Genomic DNA, 21380 nt, shown 5'->3' with positions numbered 1-21380 from the left:
TTTCCCATAGAGAGCCTCAGGTCAATTTATCCTCTGCTAGTTGAAACTATTCCCATTCTAGATTTAGTGGCATGGGAACGAAAGAAGCTTGAGTCCAGATCCTGGATAGCATCCTGATTACCTCCAGGCCCCTTCCTCTCCTGTTTCTGACCTCTGACATTTGCCACACTTCCTGAGGATTTGGGCAGCTGAGCATTCTTTCCTCCTACCCCAAAGGAAATTGTGTACTGTGTAGCACTTCAAATGCTCTTCTGCTCAGCCATGCTCATTAGCTCCCCCCACCCACTCTACTGTGCGCTGCATTTACAAATGTTGCCTTAGCAACCACTGAAGAAGTATTAGCTCCTCAATTGGGTGATCTAAGAATACAGTCAGCAGGTGAGTCTGTTAAGCGGAGCAGGAGCAGAAGGAACTTAAGTTTGTCACTGTGAGAAGTAGAGCGTACACAGATGTGTGTTCATCAAATGACTCATCAAATGGTACATTCATATTCTCACATTTACAGAGTGCAAGCTTTACCTTAAAGAACAATAAGCAACTATTGTACTTTGGATAATGATAGAATGTTAAAAGGCTTCTGAGTAAAGCGTACTCAAATCTTCAGCTTGCTTTGAAATTGATCAAAATGATGAAGTGCATTGATGGTTGTATGAAGGATGGGTAAATGGATAAAATGTGACACTAAGCTAATATAGCTTAATATTTGGTACAGGGTCTCACTGTGTTGCTCGGACTCATAGTGATCCTCCTGTTTTCAGCCTCCCTGGTGCTGGGATTATAGGCGTGCACCAGCACATTGAGCTACATCCTCAGTCTTTTAAAAATATTTTAATTTTGAGACAGAGTCTCACTAAATTCCTAGTTTGCCCAGATTGGACTTGAACTTGTGACCCTCCTGCCTCTGCCTCTCACGGTGCTGGGATATGGTACTACCATCATGCCCAGCTCCAGCTCTGTGTCACGATGCCTCCTCTTCTCTGAGCCCTTTTCCTAACACCTATTCTGTATCCCATCTCACAGGTTCAGGGACCCTTAATATCATCAGCCCATACAACTACTGATGTCATCACAGCACTAGTTTCTAGCCCTTCTGTCCCACAGCTGAAGTCACTTGTCACACACCCCAGCTCAGTTCAGCTCAGTGACAATGACAAATCCAACAAATAGATATCAAGTGCCAACTCCATTCCAGGCAGTCAGTTAGGGGCTTCGGAGATGGACATGTGCTGACACGAGCAAGCAAGCACTGGGCTCTGCCCCTCAGCTGTGCTCAGCCTAGTGTTGAGCTGAACAAAGAAAGAAGGAAGATGAGGCTCCAGGCAGGTGGGCAGGCAGGCCAAACACAGTCAGCCCACCCCTCTGCTTTCCCCACTTCTTGCTCCTGAGGCCTCTACTCCACCCTGCTCATAGCGCCCAAGGCTGCATGGCAGCTCACAGCTCTTTCCTGAGCAGCAGACCCTAGTCTTACAGAGCCAGACCCGATGGCTGACACCTGAAATTTATAGGAGAAGAGGTTTTATTTGGCTCCCAGCTTCAGGGGACTCAGTCCATGGTCACCGGCTTCAAGGCAGAAATGTCATGGCAGAAGGGCATGGTGGACAGAGCTGCTTATGTCCAGGCAATCTGGAAGTAAAGCAGTGAAACAGTGCCAGAAAGGAAAGGGTGAGGAAGCAGACACTGATGCCAAGTCCACGCTTCTGTAACCTAACCAAACACAGCCAAGTGACCTGCAGATTCCAAATTGAAAGTCTAGCTTAACAGTCACACCAACTGCCTCCTCAACATCTTCTCTTGACATCCATCACGTTGCCCAAACTGAGTGTGCTGCAATTTGAACTCAGGATTTTCCTTCTTCATCCATTTCCTTTTGCATCTTCTACCCGTAAGGCAGTTTCTTTTCAGATAGTCACATTTCATCTCCTCATTTTACTTATTTTCTGATCCCTCCAGCAAGTTCATGGATCTCCTGCTAAGTGTTTCAGTGACCCTTTTTGCAAGCCTCTGTCACAGAACTCACTAAACTATTGTCATTTCTCCTTAAGTTGCCCTCCTCTGGTGTATTACAAGATTCTTCAGGGGAGGATCTGTGTGTTTGATCACAATGGTACCCGAGCCTAACATTGTATGTCATTTAACAGGAATGGAGTACATGCTGGTTGAACTAAATGGAATTCAATGAAGATGTCTGTCGAGAAAACTCAGTCACAGAGAGATTACATTTTTATGGTATCTTGGAAAAAAATTGTCAGCTTTTGGGAGTGGGACAAGAAGAGAAGAGAGGAAGGCTGGCTCATTCTAGACAGAATACAAACATGAGCAAAGAGTTGGAGGGTTAAAATGTCTAGCATGTTCTTAGCCCGGCAGGTAGTTTAGAGTAGCTGGAAGGATAAGAATGGTATCTAGAAGAATAGATGTAAACTGATTATGAAGTGCATGCAATACTTGCCTAGGAATTTCTATTTTAGTCTGTATCTATAATCAAAGAAGAATCATTGAATTTTAAAGACGAGTATGACATAATGAGCTGTCTTTATACAGGTAACTGTGATAGTTAACTGTTGTGTCAACTTGAGTAAACACACCCAGCTTGGCATAGTTCTGAGTGTGACTGAATGATGGACTTAGAGGGAAGGCCTGGGTGTGAATGGCCCCAACCCATAGGCTTGTAGCCTGAATGGAATAAAAAGGCAAAGAAGGAAGTCTCACTTCTGCTTCTTTGGGAGCTCTCCAGTCTTCACCATAGCCTTTGGACATCTATCTCCAGGTTTCCAGCTCAGATGCTTCAGCCTTCCAACATAGATCATTTAGCTTCCTGGCTTTCTGGTTTCCTGGCACAAACTCCAGCAGGACTCTGCAGGGAGCTCTAGGCCTTGCACCCTTGACTGTGTCATTCAGCTTTCCAGTGTGCAGACGGGCCTTTTGCATTCTACTGTAAACCTATGTTATAAGTCTCTCTCTCTCTCTCTCTCTCTCTCTCTCTCTCTCTCTCTCTCTCTCTCCACATATATTATTCTAGTGGACCTTGACACAGTTAGCCTGTTGTCAAAGTACAGAATAAATTTCAGGACTGGGGAACAGGAAGTTGGAAGGCCAAGTAGGAGTCTACTCTCATAGTCCAATTGATAAATAATGAGGGTATGGATTAAGAAAGGGATAGTAAGCAGGAAGCAAAGTGAAACTGAACTCAGAAAGAAATTCCTTGCCTTCCACACCTGATCTTGGAGATAGATTTCATGCAGGTGAATTACTTGAAATTAGTTTGAGTATTCTCTGCTTGAGTATTTTATTTTGTAAATGTGCATTGCAGAATCTATAGGTTGATGTGACTGCCTAGAAATGTAGAATGAGAAGTTAAGTGTGGTAGCTCATACCTGTAATCCCACACCTCCAGAGACTGAATTAGAAGGACTATGGATTTGAAGCCAGGCTCAACTATGTAACAAGACACTGTCTCCAAAAGCAAAGAAATATGGCATGAGGATCCAAAGGAGATGCCAGGGGTTGGGGCTTCTGTGACTGAGTAGGTAGGTCTGCACTTGTGGGAGTAGAGTAAGCACTGTCTGGGCATGCCGGATATGCGATGTGCTGTGAGACACCCAAGAAGAGCCATCTGGGAAGCAACTGGATATATGGGCCTGGAGCCCAGGAAAAAGATCTGGGCTGAAGATGATGATTGGGTGTTGCCAGCATGGAGACAGAGATGAAGCCATGAGGCAGATGAGGTCACCCAAAGATAGTGTGCTTATTGGGAAGACAACACTACGGAGGACAGAACCATAAGGAAGATCCAATTGGAGTAGTGGGCAAGGCAGAAAGAGCCCATGAATGAGAAGAAGGAGAAGAAGAAGCAGGACACAAAACAATGGTAGGAGAAAAACCAGAAAACAAGGACGGACTTTCATGAAGAAATTTTCTCTGAAGAAGACATACAAATGGGCAGCAAGCACATGAAAAGATGCTCAGCACCATTAGTCATTAGGGAAATGCAAATCAAAACCACAATGAGGTACTTCTTCACACCCACTAGGATGTATGTAATTTTGAAAATGGAAAATAACAAGTGTTGGCTGAGATACAGAGAAATTGAAGTTCCCATCACACATTGCTGGCAGAAATGTAAAATCTTGTAGCCACCTTAGAAAACAGATTGGTGCTTCTTCAGTAAGTCTAACAGAATTACCAAATGACCCTGTAATTCCTCCCCTAGGCATATACCTAAGATAATTTAAACATGATTAAAACAAAGCATGTACACAGATGTTCATATCAGCACTATTTACAATACCCACAAGGTGGAAACAATTCAAATGCCCATTAACTGATGAAGAAGTAAACAAAATTTATACTCATACAATGGAATATTAGTCAGCCATAAAAACAAGAAATTAATTGTTGTTGCATATCACAACTAGATGAACATTAAAATCCATACAGCTAAATCATAGATGCCAGACACAAAAGACCACATATTTCATAACTCTGTTTATATGCAGTACTCAATTCTGTAGAGGCAGAAAGCAGACTCATGCTTGTCAAGTGATGTGGGCAGAGGTCAATGAAAAATAACTACTAACGGGTGTTGAGTTTCTTTTGGGGTCTATGCAAATATTTTGGACTTAGATTATGATATAGGTAACACAACTTGGTCAATGCACGAAATACCACAGAATCGTATAATTGAAACAGTTTAATTGTATCACATGTGAATTGTACCTCAATAAAGTTGTTACCAAACCGAAGAAGGATGCCTTGTCTGGATTGCATTACTGGCTGGTGATGTCGTTTATTGGGGGAGAACAGATGGTGAGGAAGATGGAAAGAAATAGATCCATTCAATGGGACAAATTTGAGCTGCTGACCTCTAAATGAAGATGAGAATAAGAGAGGAAGAGAAATCATAGGATGGTAGAAGCGCCTGTTTTCTCGTAGGTCCACATATAGATTTCATACTGTCATTTCACAAGTATTTAAAAGCTGTCGCTGAGTCTTTGGAGAGCTCGGGATAGGTCATGTAGGGAGGGGTTGGACTTGGACTGGTTTTCTCCTTACTCATCACTGGTGAACCATAGCATTGCTCAGTGATGGATACAGTCTTCTGTAATGCAAACACATCTTCCTGAGTGATCTGACTTTCAGCTGATATGTGTAGCGAATATGTCCACAGCACAGGGGCTGCCTCTCTTCCTTCCACATAACCTGTTTATGACCCTGCCAGGTGCATGCTCTAAGAGGTAGCCAAGGCCTTGACAAGTGTCCACCATTACCTTTAATGGGATAACAGTGGTCGTGGCCCATGTGGCCTCCTAGACAATCCCTCCCTATGTGGTGGATGTGTAGTTCTTCAAAACAGAGCTGGGGCAAGAGAAATAACAACATCAAGCATAATCATTAGAGTTCTAATCTGGATTGAATGGGACTAATGAGGTACATGGTATAAGAGGGAAAAGTCTCATTCCAGGGCGCCCTAGGGTGTATATCAGAAGAGCAACACTTGCCTTGAATTCTGCAGAGGGAAGTAGGTCTGAATTAAGATGACAGGCTGGAGCTCAGGACGGTAGTGACTGTTTGGGAAATGCAATGGTGACAGGACAAGGTGATAGAGTGCTAGGTCTGGGCTGAGTGCAGCTGCAGAGGCCCAGGACTGTCTCACATTGGGTCATGGTGATGTGGAGCAAGAGCTGGTGGCCTGCTTGCAGGTTTCCCTTCTGGTGCTGCCCCGTGGGTTAGGGCTGAGGTCCTAGGTGGAGTCCTTGAAATGCAGACTGCAAAGCAAGAGAACTTGCTAAGGCTGTGAGCTTGAGGATACCTATGTAGATATGAGTGCATTAAATTGTTTCAAGGAGGGAAACTACGAGGCCAGGAGTGGGAGTAGAGTTGGCTCATGCGGCACAGAAATATAGTGGAGGCCATGAAAGTAGATGGGCTCACCAGGGAGGGCACAGAGGAAAAGACAGGGGTCTCAGGTCAGTACCTTGGGAGATGGAAAGGGCTGGCAGAGAAAATGTAGCAGGGAAAGGAAACTGGGTAGTGGCCTGAGTGGCAGGAGGAATGAGGAAGGAAGGAGACAATGCATCACTCAGGCCCTTCATCTTCTCAGCTCTGGCATTGCCTCCCTGCCATCCTAGCCTCACCATCACTGCTTGCTGGAGTTCCCGCATGATGTTGGCTCCCAGAGAGCTCAGGCCATGCTCACGACCAGCCCCAGTGCTCTGACACAAGCTACCTGCCTGGCACTGGGCTAGGGACCATGGTGCACTCAGATACAGAAACTACACAAAGCAAACATATGACTCAGTGAATTCCTGTGAGAGAGATAGCCCTGGAACTACCACCTAGGACATGACATAGAACTTCACCAGCCCCTGCAGATGTTCTTTCACCTGCCCCACCCTAACTATAGTCCCTACCGCAATGTAAGCAACAGCGTCTTCTTTTGTATATAGATAGAACTTTTTTTTCCTGTATTTGTTACAGGGTCTGCAGGATCACACTATGAAGATCGGACTCATAGAGATCCTCCTGTTTTCAGCCTCCCAAGTGCTAGGATTACAGGTGTGTGACACTATGCCCAGTCTCAATCACTGTCTCAGTGCACCCCAGGGGCAGGGCCCACACAGCAGGCAGGGGACGAAACCCCCAGCCCCTGTGTCTGACTAAGCAGGCACTTCAATCCGCTGAGCTATTTGGCTGGCTCTGTATATGGATAGAGACAGTGTGTCTGTTTAAATGAGCAGTTATTTCTTGCTAGGATAATGCTAGGGACTATTGCTGTACTGTATCTCATTGAATTTTCACCACGACCCTATGAACTAGGTACTGTTATAGTCTCTGTTTTAGATAAGCAGAAATTGCACTTTGGGAAGATGCGAAAATGTGTCCAAGGTCGCAGGATGTGAGAGCCAGGATGGCATGCTGCTATATTGGCTTCCCAGTCCATGCTTTCCCTTTCCCTGTCCTATATGCTTTACCTTCCACCTGAGCCCCATGACTAATGCCCTAAGCAAGGCTCCTTGCCAGTCTGCCTGAGCTTGCCTCACTTGGTTAGGGTGGTGGCTGTCGCAGAACTAAATTTAGTGACCTCCCCAGAGGAGCATGGTGAAGCTGGGTAGCATCACTTGCAAAGTGGTTGTAAGAGGCTGACTTACTCTGTGGTCTGAATTAAGCTTTTCTTAGATTCCTTAGAAGAGGTGAAAAGGGAGAGGGAGAGAGAGACACAGAGACAGAGACAGAGACAGAGACAGAGACAGAGACAGACAGAGAGAGACAGAGACAGAGACAGAGACAGAGAGAGACAGAGACAGGGAGACAGGGAGAGAGAGACACAGAGAGAGACAGAGATGGAGGCAGAGACAGGGGGAAAGAGCCAGAGAGCTCACTAACACATCTGCAGCTGCCTATATTCTCCTTGTCATCTGATGCTCATGTCCCGCTATTACCCAATGGGAAAATAAACAGTGAATGGCCACACCAGTTAAAGTGTTTAATTACGTAGGTTGGGAAGAATGACATTTGTGTACATTCCCAGAAGGCATGGATTAAAGAAATGACCTTTCCCTTGGTGTGAAACTAATTTGTTGTGCATTGGAACTCTGATGGCTTCAGTTGGGCCAGGCATTTGTTGCCCGAGTGTTTATGTCTAAGACTGGAGAAGAGGCTGAAGGAAGCTTTGCGTTAGCCTAGATTGATTTGTATATTAAAACGTCACCATCTGAAATATATTTCCAAAGAAGTATCCCTTCCTGTAGCCATTCGTGGTATTTTGTGGATTTATTTAAACACATCAAAAGAAAGAGAAAAATGATCTTTGCTATGAGTCACAGAGTAGGAAAAAATGTCCGCAGATCAATAATAACACAGGGGCATTATTTATGGGACTAGGGCTATTTTTGCAATTAAAAACCATCTGAAACTAGCAAATAGTCATGGAATGAAATGTCAGGCATCACACTATGAAAGGTTTATTAATTACAGTAAATTCTTAATTAACTTCATAATAAAGTTTCTCTGGGGGAGTGCTGACTGTTAGTTAAAAGAGAAACATTCAGATTGTACTCTTTGTCTTCACTCTTATTTTGGTATATATCACAGGCATTTCTGTATTAGTCTAAACATCTGAAGAATGTATAAGTTTCACATAACACGGTAGAGTTCTTGGTTAGTTGGGCTCAATCTCAAGCACCAAAATATAAAACTGAAAAGTACAAGTGCAAATTCACCTTCTCTCTATTTATTTCAGCTCTGGGAACTCTTGGCTGAGTGTTCTTTCTTTATTTTTTTTTTGTATCACTACAAATTTTATTCAGAAACCCATCTTTGTGTTTTTTTTTTTTTGTTGTTGTTGTTGTTTTTTTAAAAAAAATTCCCATTTTATGAACTGGTTTGGTCAATCAACTACAACACTTTCTAGCAGACATACGGTAAAAATGGCATGGCTCAGAATCGCCCCGATCTTTCCCGATCTCTCGACCTCCTCCGGTCTCGCTCCCGACCTCCGCCACCTCCACCACCGCCGCCTCCACCACGACCGCGGTCTCTAGACCGAGAGCGCCGCTCCCGGGACCGGGACCTTGACCTACGCTTCTTGCGGCGTCGCCCGTATAGCTCTTGCCGCAGCTCTCTGGAAATCGGCTTCAGGTGCGTGAAGTTGCAGAAGCCTCCTCGTGTGCACTCCCCCATCTCATACTGACGGCAGCAAGCTTCCCTGAAGTCGGTCACGGGCGAGAGCTCAGCATGGATTGGCTGTCCGTTAAACCAGCGGTTCTTCAGGTCAATCACAGCCTTCTCTGCATCCTCCTCACGGCGAAACTTGACATACACATTCCCCACAAGGTGGTCTCCCAGGTTGTCACAGACGTTCATCTCCTCCACTTCCCCGTACTTCTCCTCCATCTCTGTGAAGACCTCCTCAAAGAACTCATCATAGTGCTCCTGCATCTCCACATCGCTCACAGCACAGCGCAAACCGTCAGCAGACTGGGAAGAGTTTTGAGGGTTACGGTAAATGTTCAAGAGGGCAATGGTCTGGCTAAAGGTCGGTTTATTGTGCAACCGAGAGCATCTGTCTCCATGACGACATGCTCCAATTTTGAAATAAAATGAGCAGTTGACTTTGTCTTTTTCGGTGCCGAAGATGGAGGCCAAATACTCCGCCATTTCCCACAGCTGCGGTCGCCGACCCCTGAGTGTTCTTTATTGAATATATAAAAATCAGTTTAAATATCTCTGTCCATGAGGAAGGACTTCTTGTTACTTTGCACAATCTGAAATTAGAAAAAAAAAGCATGTGGTATTCTGAGCTCCCCAGACCTCCAGTTTCAGGAGGAGAAATAATGATGATCAAATATAATGTGTCCCTGGAGCTTCAGTGACTTCTTTGGCCACCACTAAAGACAGGAAGGGGCCTAATTGTTAGCATGATGAGTTGGAGGCTGTGATTTGGATTTTTTTTTCTAAAATGCTTTTTGGGAGGATAAAAATTGCCAAAGAAAATCTTTATGATGTGTCATTTAAGAAGAGAACGAGTCTATTAGATTCCCCCATAGGCCACAACAGTGGGTTTCTAGTGAAATCAGATCAGATATTTATTTTCAAAAGTATCAAACTCTGAACAAAATATACTCTTCTTAGTTAACACAAAGTTTCTTACACAACAAAATGACTAGCTGCGTAAACATGCCAGCGGCTGTTCATCTGCTTCTAACAGGAATCTCCTTACCCCTGCTCTGGGGGAAGACCATTAGGTTTTAACACCCAAATTGTGCCCTTGCCAGGCCCTGGGTGCCCTGCTTACTTGCCTTCCTTTCTTCCTTCATACTTGTGTACCCCAAGGAGCCCTATCTCCATCCAATCCACTGCCCGGGACACAGTGGTTGCCTAAGGCCATTCCATTTGCCACTATCTAGGCAGCAGTTGCATGGAGCCAAGCCAGGTCCTGTGGCTTCTCTTTGGCTTCAAAGTACTGATGTTGCCTCTTGGACAGTGACTTCAGAGTCAGCCAATTATATTTTACCCTGAGTCGAGCTCCCTGGGAGAGTCTTGAAACTCTTCCTTGTTGGCACTTTTTTTGCTCCCACGTTGGGCTGGAGAGGCTCATAGTAGCTCTGTTTTCCCACACATTCTCAGCGAGCCCCCTTTCTCTCAGAGGACTGTTCCAGTTCTGTTATTCTTGGCCAGCCACAACCAACTCAAATCCACCTTTTTATTATGTTGGCTCCCAGCAGTCCTGTGCAGTTATACTTTCCATGAGAAACCAGCACTGTTGGTACCGGGAATTAAGTAGTTGTAAAAACACACAAGGAAGGTGCAAATTTGGTCATGTTTTATTCAAATAGGTCTGCTTGAAGTCTCATTTCCCTCCCTTCTGAGGCCAGACCAGTATTTCTCAAGGCTACAAAGTTTTCAGATACAGAACTCTGCTTTAAGCTTCACTTATCAGACAATGTCCTTTACTCAAAGGAGCCAAAAGTCAGGTAGCACTTTCTTGTTCTGTGTGTGATGATCACTGGGCCTGTGACAATACTGATACCGTAAGACGGTGGACAGTTATAGAGATAGCTACAGAGACCTTAGCGTTGAAGTCAGTGCTTACAACAGAGTTCACTGGACACGTAACAGTTTCTACCTTGGTTTTGTGGGACAGGATAACCAAGTGTAAATCATGGATAGCTCATGACAGTGGTGGTGACTAATCAGATTTCTTTTAGTTTTACTTTTACATTTTGAGACAGGTTCTCACAGTTGCCTAGTATGTGCTCCTAGAATGTATGCCTGAGTGGTAGACTGTCCAATGCACAGGTCCTCTGGTCTTCAAGGGGGCCACAGAAAGGCTTCACTTGTATATATTTGCCTTAACTTTCTGCTTCCCAGCTAGAGGAAGAAATTGGGTTGGAAGTAAGATCCTTGTTTGCCACTACCCAGACCTTCTAGTATTGTGTTGTGTGAAGAGGAGCAGGACTAGAGCTGCCCCTTCAGTAATAGTTCTCAACCTTTTCTGGAACCATTTGAGTAGACAGTTTTAAAATATATTGATATGTGGGTCTTATTGCCAGATACTAATCTAATTGCTCTAGATTGCTGCTTGCACATTGAGAGCTTTACAATTCTCCTGGTGGTAATAGGGTATAGCCTAAGCCAAGCTAATAAGTTTGGCCTGAGAGTATAGCTCTGTGGTGGAGTGCTTCGCTAATGTCATTGTGTGTATCTACATTTTCCCTACCAAAGAGTCATGTACTGGTGGGTGGGTCTTTTGGGGGCAATTGAATCATGTGGGTGTGATACTTATTATATCTAGCTCTAATTAATGCACTGACAAGTTTATAGCTAAGTGTGCTAAGTACCAGTGAATTCTCTAGCGTATTGGGAGGTGCAGCCTGGTGAGAACTGGTGAGTCACTGTGGGCATTGCCTGGAAGGATAGATATCTCTTCTCTTACTTTTCTACCTCCAGCCTGCCATGGACTATTTCTGTACTGCCATGCCCCTCTACCTTGCCACCCTGCCCTGCAGCCAGCCAACTATGCAGTAAAACCTCTATAAACCATAAGCCAGAATAAACCTTTCCTCCTTTGTGTCAAGTATTTTGACCTATGAACAAGAAAATGTCTAAGATACCTAGCATGAGCAGGCCCTGAGTTAGACAAAAACAAAAGTTTATGCAAAATAGTTTCAGGTTAGCACATTCTAGACTACCTGCCAAGAAGATTTTAGAAGAATCAAGAGTCAATGGCATATGATTTAATCTTACCAATGAGTCTGCTGGAAAGTCTCAGTCCCAAAACAGTTCAGTACTCCTGTGTTCTCCACAAATTCTGTATTTCTATGAAAAGGCATCAAATAATCCACTGTCCCACCCAAGTACTAACCAGGCCTGACCCTGCTTAGCTTCTGAGATCAAACGAGATTGGGCGCATTCAAGGTGGTATGGCCATAGACCAAATAATCCACTTTCTTCTCCTAGGCTCCATAGTCTCATTCTAGGAAACTGAGGTCTCTGCTGATCATTTTGGGTTCCCATCCTTGCTAATTCACAAAGAGAATGAACTTCACCTGGAAGCCAAGTGAAGCCCCCTCCCCCCCATCGAGAGCTTTGCCTGAATTGAGGAACATCTGTACTTGTTTCTTATGGTTGCTGTAATAAATTACCATACTCTTCCTGGCTTAAAAGCCACAAAAACATATTTTCTCACTAATCTGGAGGTCAGATGTCCAAAATCATCACTGATCAAAAATCAATGTATGGGGAGAACTGCACTTCCTTTGCAGCTGCTGGATAAGCATCTCTTCCTGTCACTGTTGGCTTCTTCTGGATACTAACCTTTCTAGAGCTGTAGCCATGTCACTCCCATCTTTGCCACATGGTCCCAATGCCTTCTCTTCTCCTTCTGCATCAAACTTCCATTTGTCTCTCTTATGTTGATGCTTGCAATTGCATGAGTGTCTATCCAGATAATTCAGGATGATCTGTCTATCACAAGACCCATACTTTGAACACATTTGCAAAGACTCCATCCCATATAAAGGAATATTTCCCAGTTCTGGGGGATCAGGATGTGAAAAACCTTCAGATGGCTGTGTTTCAGCCTACCACACTTCCTGAAGACAAGAATGAGTGCTAAAATGGGTGTCATTGGGAAGGCGAGCCAGTGCTGTTGGAGGAGCATGTCCCCAGGAGCTTTTTAAAGCCAGGCGAGGAGACAGGATGCAGAGGTAAGTGGAGGGCTGAGGGCCAGGAATGAAGATAAACATATTGGCCTGGACAGTTGCGCCAGCAGCAGGGCTGCGGGTACACAGGACTAGCTGGAGCAGGCTAGAAGGGTGCCTGTTGCTGGTATATGCTTCCAGGGGCCTCAGAGGAGGAGGAGCCCAAACAGAATCAGTTGGTCGGGAGCGAGCACAAGCCCATGTGAGTGTGTAGAGGCAGCAGTGAAGAGTCCGCTTCCTGAGTGAGTGAAAGAAGGTATGCTCTGAGCTGCCCTCTTGCCTTCGGCTTTAGAAGGGCTTGACCATTTATGCCACCCAGAGGCCTGCTCACATATTCCTTCTTGCTCCATTTATTACCCCATTGCCCACGCCTTTTTTGTTTCAATTTTTATTATTTTTATTAATGTATGTTTGTAGTACATAGTGATTAACTTCCTGTTGGGAAGTTGCTACGGGCACCTAACATATCTAAATTGTTTTTTCATCTTCTCTTCCTGTCCCTCCATCTCTTGGTTTCTTCTTTTTGCAAAAGATTTCTCTTACTATTTCCAACTATCTATTCTAATTTTGCTTTTTATGTATGCTTTGAGTTTCTCATATAAGAGAAATTCTGTGGTACTTAAGCTTGTGTATCTGATTTATTTCCCTTAACATTATGCTTGCATGCTCTTCTTGTAATGCTCCTGTCTGTGACCCCCATGGACAAGCCCGTGTCTCAAACTCAGCTTCTCCAAAGTCAAGTCCATTGCAGCAATGAGGAAAGGTGTGGGTGTGTGTGTGTGTGTGTGTGTGTGTGTGTGTGTGAAAATTTGGGGCTATAGTCACTATGGAAAGGTTTCTCTTCATAGTGAAGAAGATGGGATGAGTATCAAAGCTATTGAGGAAAGAATTTACAGTTTTTGACTTGTGCTGATTTCAGTGACTATTATAATGCACTGGGAAGGATTCTTTTCTTTTCTTTTTCTGGCTGGCTCAGGCTGCTTTAAGAGTGGGTCTTGTGTGCATGTGGAGCTGGGGATTGAACCACAGTCCCCTGCGCCTGACTGGGTTTGCCCAGGAGGCATTTTAAACAACTAAGCTAACACACAAGCTTCCTGCACTGGGGAGTTGTTGGTCAAAATTATTTTTTTCTCTAATTTTTGTTTTTATAGTCACTAATGTTTGTTTTAAAATGTCAAACATCGGTCTGGCGTGATGGCTCAGTGGTCTAAAGCACCTACTTGGAACAAACTTGGCAGAGCACAGGGACCGCGGTTCAATCCCCCAGCACCACATGCCAGCCAGCCCCGCCCCCTGGTGGGCTGAGCTGGCCACACACACACACACACACACACACACACACACCACACTAAATAAATAAATGTTTAAAAAAAATGTCAAACATTGATACTGTATTTAAACCATTATCATTCCAATTCGCCAGAAGGACATGATGGCACCTATTATTCCTCCACTAAACTACTGAATTCATGGCAGCAACCAAGCTGAGATTCTAATAACTCAGAGAGCTACTTTCACACATTCTTGGCTCTGGCATTGTTTCTGGATAAAAGGAAAAAGAAGTGTTTCAGAATGGCACCCCCTTATTGGGTTAGGTGGAGCTTTATAGGAGAGATTGAAACAGGGTCTCTCTCCCTCTTATTTTTTTTTTTTGGTATTTTAGGGAAGGGTCTACAGGGTGTTCAGGTTTGCACTACTAGATTGGACTCATAGTGATCTGCATGTTTACAGCCTCCCAAGAGCTGGGATTACAGGCACGCACCATCATGCCCAGTCTTGGGCCTCTTATTTTGAACACTTTAATTTGCAGATGCCACTTGCCACCCCCTTCCCTCTCAGCTCACCCACATATGTCCCTAACGACTGATGTGTCCAGGCAAAGCAGGAGGAAAAGCAGTTTCCACTTTGAGAAGAACAGCGCACTCCCCATTTATTTGGAAGTTGCCTTTGCAGAAACGGAGCCCAGGCCTACAGGAGCCGCTCTCTAGCTTCCCACAGGGATGATACAGAGAGCATCTGGAAGGTCAGTGTTTGAATCCTGCCTTCCCTGAGTCAGACAGGGCCATATCTGCAACCGAGATACGTAGAGAATGTGAAAGCCAGAATGAACATCAGAGGACATCTAGCACAGATTTGCAAGCTGGTGGCCCCACAGGTGGAGTCATTACCCAAAGGTTTTGTTTGGGTCAAGTAGCTTTTAAAAAAACTTTGAATTACTTACTTGTAACATTTACAATCCATATGTTGGACTTCTTGTCAAAACTGAGGATCGGTCTCGTTACCAGGTGAGATGGGTCATATGTTCTCTTATTTAACAGCCATTGCCTGGCCTGGCTGCCTTCTTACAGGCCATTGCCTGCTGGGCCTCTGGGGATGTTAGACATTGCAATGCTGCCATAGTTCAACTCCTCCCCCAACATACTCCTAAGGAGGCCGAGACGCACAGCACAAAGATACCGTCCTTACCATCAATGCTGAGCTCCTATACGAGAGTCGAGAGAGTGTAAACCAGTAGGCAGAAGACGGCTGTCTAAATCTGGCTCCCCCAACTCAGCCTGCTGCGTGGCTTTGACCCCCTGAGTCCCCTCAATGCATCTTTCCAGATGTCCTTGAAAAAGAATGGATGTGATGTGGTGCCAGTGAGATTGCTGTAGACAACCACCAGTGCTTTTGTAAAAACAATTTTATTGAGGTACATGTCCCATCCCCTTCTTTTTCTCCTCCGCCCTCCCTCCTCCTCCTCATCTTCCCCTCTCTTTGTCCCCCTCCTGTTCCTTCTGTGCTAGAGATCAAAACCAAAGCCTTGTGCATGCTAGGCAAGTGCTTTACTACTGAGCTATGTCCTGAGTCACAAATTACACATTTAAAATGTGTAGTTCAGGGGCCGGGTAGATGGCTCAGTGGAATAAGCGCTTCCCTGGCAAGTGCAAGGGCCTGAGTTCAATCCCCGGTTCTGCAATAAATAAATAAATAAATAAATAGGCACTTCAATGGTTTGGGGCATACTACATTGTTATATTTTTAAAATTCTGGTAAAATACATACAAAATAAAACTTGCCAGTTTAATCACTTTTAAGTCCAAAATCTAGTGTCATTAATTACATATTGTGATGTAACCATCAATATCACCTATTTCCAAAACTATTTCATCATCCCAAACAGAAACTCTGCTGTCATGAAGCAATCTGTTTTTGTCCACCATTCCTGCTCCATAAGCTCTACTCTGTAGCTATTAATTGGCGTATTCTAGATATTTTAGGAAAGTAGAATCATACAATGATTTTCTCTTCGGTCTGACTTCTTTTGCTTGATGTAATGTCCTCCAGCTTCATCCATGTTGTGACATGTATCCGTGTTTATTCTTACTGCTGAATAATATTCCATTGTATGCATATGTTACATGGTTTTTAATCCAGTCATCTGTCCTCCATGGCTCTTTTGGTTGCCATTGTTTGGTTATTGTGTATAAGGCTGCAATGAACTTGGCAAAGTGGGATACATAGTACCTAGGAGTTGACTTTTGCTGAATCATAAGGGACCTCTATGTTGCACATTCTGAGAAACTCAGTTTTCAAAGCAGCTGCATAATCTTACATTCCTACCAGTAGTATGCAAGAGTTCCAATTTCTCCACTCCCTCAGCATCACTTACTATTTCCTGATATGTTTATTATAGCTATCTGAGTGGGTGTGAAATGATGTCTCATTGTGGTTTTGATTTGCATTTCCCTGCTGGCTACTGGTGATATAGAACAATCTTTTTACATGCATATTCACCATTTGTATATATTCTGTAGAGAAACAGCTATTCAGATCCATTACTTCCTTAATTAATATTTGTTTATTTAGCAATGCTGGGAATGGAAGTTAGGGACCCACTCATACTAGGCAAGCTCTCTACAACTGGGTGGCAATTTGTGTATTTATTATTAAGTTTTAAGTGTTCTTCATATATTCCAGATTCAAGAGATTCAAGACTCATTGGCCATATGATTCGCAGATGGATTTTCCCACTCTGTGGGCTGTCTATTCATTTTCTTGTGCTGTCTTTTGAAGCAGAAACTTTTGTTTTGTTGATGTCTAATCAATCTATCTCTTGTGCTTTTGGTGTTATATTTAAGTAATCATCATCAAGTCCAATGCCATAAAAATATACCCATTTTCCTCTAAGACATTTAAGTCTTTATTTTGAGTTAATTTTTGTGTATGGTGTGAGGTAAGGAGTCCACTTTCCTTCTTTTGTCCATGGATACTCATATCTCAGCACCATTTGTTGAGAGGACTACTCTTGACCCATTTCTCTCCTTTTTTTTTTTTTTTTTGCGCAACCAGAGATTGAACTCAGAACCCTGCTCTTGCCAGGCAAGCACTTATTCTACTGAGCTATCTCGCTGGCCCCTCTTGATCCACTTCTCAAAACTCAATTGACCATAGATATATGGCTTCATTTTTGTACCCTCAGTTCTGTTCCAGTGACCTATATGTCAGTCTAATGCCACTATCACACTGGCTTGATTCTGATTACTGTTGCTTTGGAATAAGTTTTCCAACAAGAGAATGTGAATTCTTCAATTCTGTTCTTATTTTTCAATATTATTTGAGCCATTATGTATCCTTTGCATTACCATATGAATTTTAGAAACGTCCATTTCTGCAAAAAATAGCTGCAATTTTGATAGAGATTGGTTTGAATTTGTAGTGCCATTTGGAGAATATTACCATCTTTACTGCCTTGGGCTTTTTCAATCCCATTAGGGCCTGCTAGCTTCCTCCATTATTGCTAGGTGTTTAGATGGCAGGTGGCATAATAGCCAGAGAAGCCAATTACTTGTCCATTAATGAAATTTCATATTAGTCCTGGGCTGCACTGTTCAGTATGGATGCCATTGACCACATGTGACTCTTGAACACTTCAAATATCAGCACGTACAAATTGTGGTGTGTTTCTCATTGAAAGACATGCCTGATTTCAAAGATTTAGTACAAAATCACAAGTGGAAATTAACTCAACATTTTGTTTATGTCAACTCCATGTTGAAGTGATAATATCTGAAATTAGCTTATAGAGAATAGGCATCCGGCTTCCTTCATAGTGAGTAAGAGAGGGCAAACAGGATGGAAGTCAATCATTTTTTAAAAATATTGTGCACACATATAAATAAGAAAGCCAAGTCTTTACCATGATCTCATCACTTTTTTTATCTTTTTTTAAAATTTAGTACAGGTCTACAGGTTCTCACTACACAGATGCGACTCTTAGTGGTCCTCCTGTTTTCAGCCTCCCAAGTACTGGGATCACAGGCATGTGCCACTATGCCCAGTTTCAATTGCCTTCTCAGCTCACCCTGGGGGCAGGGCTGGCATGGCACACATAAGATCAAACTCAGGTCCCTGCATCTGCCTAAACAGACTATCTGGCCAGCCTTTCCTTTTGTTTTTTAGCTGAGGTTTATTTGTTGTTTTTGGTGCTGAGGACTGAACTGAGGGGTTCCAGCTTGCTAGGCAAGCGTTCTGCCACTAAGTTAAATCCTCAGCCCCTCACCACATTTGCTGCATCCTATTGATCAGAAATAAGCCACCAGGTCCAGTCCGGATTCACAGGGAAAGGATCATGCTGGGGCCTCAATACCTAAGTGCTGAAGAACTATCATTGTGAGTCTTCTTGAGGCTGCCTACCACAGTGGATCTGTGACTTTATTTCTCTGGAGACCTAAGCTCTTAGGTAATTATTAAAACAAGCAAACAATCTTATGAACTGATTTGGAAGAACCAGGTTTTGAAAAAGAAAGATTTTTCTTGCAAAATTTCAAAGCTAAACACAAAATAAAACTTTTTGTGTTAGCTTTAAAAATGTAAGGAGAGGCCGGCAAGATAGCAAAGCAGACTAAAGCACCTGCTTAGGCAAGCTTAGGCAAAGGTCCAGGACTGCGGTTGGGTCCCAGCACCATATGCTGCACCAGCCCTGCCCCCAGGGTGGGCTGAGCTGGCCAGAGTCCGGGCGTGGTAGCGCATGTCTGTAATCCTAGCGCTGGGGAGGCTGAAAGCAGGAGAATCACCATAAGTCCAAGCTACATGATGAAACCCTGCAACAACCAGGTACATATAAAAAATATAAGGAAAGGTCTGGCTATAGTGGTGCATACCTGTAATCCCAACACTCTGCAGACTGAGGCAAGAGGATGGAAATTTCAAGTCCACATTGGGCAACTTAGTGATTTAATGAGATCCTGTCTAAAGAACAAGACAAGACAAAATAAAACAAAACAGACTGAGTATGTAGTTCAATGTGAAGGTCCTAGATTCAATTCCCAGTACATCCTCAGCACTGCCAAATAAGAGGTAAGGAAAGGGACTCATGGAAGATTAAAGCTTAGTGTATACTTCATTAAAATGATGAAACAATCACGTGATCTATTTTCTCACAATTTGTGTAGTTTACACGAGGTTCATTAGAAGTCCTGAGCTGCTAATGTCCTGTGTTCCCACGGTGGGTATTTGCCTCTCAGAGAGGTCCCATACGTTTTCTCTGACTGTATCCTAGAGGTGCAGGTATAGATTACTCTAGGTCATATAGCTTTACAGTGTATAAAGCCTTCTCTGGAGGATCTCTAGCATCCCTAGGCAGTTCTCCTTGTACCTGATGAACCACCAGAGCCTTTGGAGGAGTTACAATGAGGCCCAGGTTTGGCCAAGTTTTTATGACCCAGGAATTTAGCATTGCTGGACTTACAGTTCTCATCCAATTAGCTGCTACTGTAGGAGGCTTATTGGTTTCTCCTCACTTATACTTACTTCCTGCCTCTGTCAGCCTTTCTTCTTGGTTCTAAGAACTGAGCTGTAAACCTCTCCTAGGCTGAGAGTCCTAGGAAAGAGCCTTGGCCAGGGCTCAGTAATGGGGGTGGATAAAAGGGAATGCCCAGCCTCCTTATTCTGCCAGCAAGTAAGAGTGAGAAGCATAATACGTTGGGCCAAATACGCCATCATTATTGGGAAATGGTTTCTGGAATCAGTAGTTGGATTCTGCCTCCCGGTATTGAAAGGCTGAGTGAACTTGTGAGAGGCAGATCTCCAGATAAGTGCATTGCTAAGCTCCCACGGGGAGAGGCCAGACCCTGTGCGTGAGTTCCTACAGAAGAAAAGGAACATGTCATTTGAGCAAATGTGTTTTTTCTTCTCCATGGCCCTTGAAATGAATCTCCATCTGTTTCTCTAAGGAAAATTCATGTCTTTCAGGACTGGTAGGAAATGCCTATTCTAATAGGCTCGCCATCAACTGCTCTAGCATCTGTCTTCCAGCTTCCAGGCAATGTCAAGATTCTGCAGTGTCTTTACTGCTCTGATTCTTGTCACAAGTACTGGTGACAAGGGGATTTCATAAGAATGCAAGGGCTCTGAGATGGAGGAAGTTCTGGTTCCTGGCCTGGAAGATACTGTCTTGTTTCTGAACTCTCTTATGAGCTGGAAACCAAGAGAGCCCTGGATGAGAGGCCAGGGGACTCAGGCTGCAGAACCATCCCAATACCACCCTTTGACCTTGAAGTCTTACTCTCACCCTAACACTGCAGCCTCTCCATAACCTCAAGGGTCAGCTCACTCTGGCCCTGTGTAAGTTTTGTCTCCTTTTGGATGTAGCATATAGGGGAGGACAAGAAGGACACCCCACGCTGGGTCTTAGGCTGGCTGCAGCAGGGAGTTCTGTCAGTGCTTTGTCTGAGAGGTACCGGCCCAGCTACTGCCAGGCGCTGCCAGCCTCCCACTGGATCGAAGCACTGGAACTGGACTTTGGGCATTTGATCCTACCCTGCCCTTGGCAAACCCAAATCCTACACCTTCATCAGTCAAAGCTACCACCCTGATTAGCTTAAGAAAACCTGTGGGGAAATCAGGGAAGAAATCAACATTTCCTGGGAGCCCAGACAGGGACTTGAATTTGTTTCTCCTTGAAAAGCAGCATCTAAGAACTAGTATTCCCTTAATCATCTAACAGTTTGGTTCTTTTTTCCCTCACTCTCTCTCTCAAATCTAAGTTGTTATAAGAACGTTGAGTGAGTTTGGACTTGGTACAAATAAAAAATGCCAGAAGATTTCTGGAGAAGAAACATGAAGCTGTCCAGCTTCTGCAGAAGCCTTAGAGAGAAGAATGTGGAAGGCAGTTGAAACCAGGCCTGACAGCTGCCTGCTTGGAAACGTGCAGTCTAAGCTGGTCTCCTAGGCACAAACGACACCACTGAAATGCTTGTACGTGAGGAAGTTGGGTTTAGTTGCTCTGAAATTTCTTTTAGAACTTAAGGCTAAAAGCAAAACAGGGGCTTTGGAAGCACTTTCGGCCAATCCATATGTGCTTGCTCACTTCCAGCTCCTCTGGGAACATGGGCTCCTGAGAGAGCCCAGTAGATCGTGTGAGCAGGCCTGTAACTCACTGTGCTTTGAGCACAGCCCAGGCCAGAAGGTGTTCTCTCAACCAAAAGAAGATTTTTTTTGATGGTACTAGGGATCAAACTCAGGACCTTGCAATTGCCAGGCAAGCACTTATTCCACTGAGCTATCTCAAGCAACAGGAGAAAGGCCTGCAGCTTGCATAGGAGGCAGTGGAGCCGTGGCACCCAAAGGCAAGGAGAAAGGACTCGCTGGGAAGCTCCTTTGTGTGGGAGCTGGCCTCTGCTGGAAGGGGTGTTGGCTGTG

The 21380-nt window shown here is 44.1% G+C and overlaps 1 pseudogene across 1 annotated transcript; it reads right to left on the bottom strand.

Moving 5' to 3' along the window:
* Positions 1–8338: 8338 nt before the first annotated feature.
* LOC101587705 lies at positions 8339–9172 on the bottom strand (annotated as a pseudogene). Its single transcript, XR_001117164.2, has one exon. The product of XR_001117164.2 is annotated as a splicing factor U2AF 35 kDa subunit pseudogene (transcript).
* Positions 9173–21380: the final 12208 nt, after the last annotated feature.

This window comes from Octodon degus, unplaced genomic scaffold (genome assembly GCF_000260255.1).
Source record: "Octodon degus isolate 3935 unplaced genomic scaffold, OctDeg1.0 scaffold00063, whole genome shotgun sequence".
NCBI classification, from domain to species: Eukaryota; Metazoa; Chordata; class Mammalia; order Rodentia; family Octodontidae; genus Octodon; species Octodon degus.
Note: the sequence above shows the minus strand (reverse complement) of the source record. Positions and strands in the feature narration are given on the sequence as shown.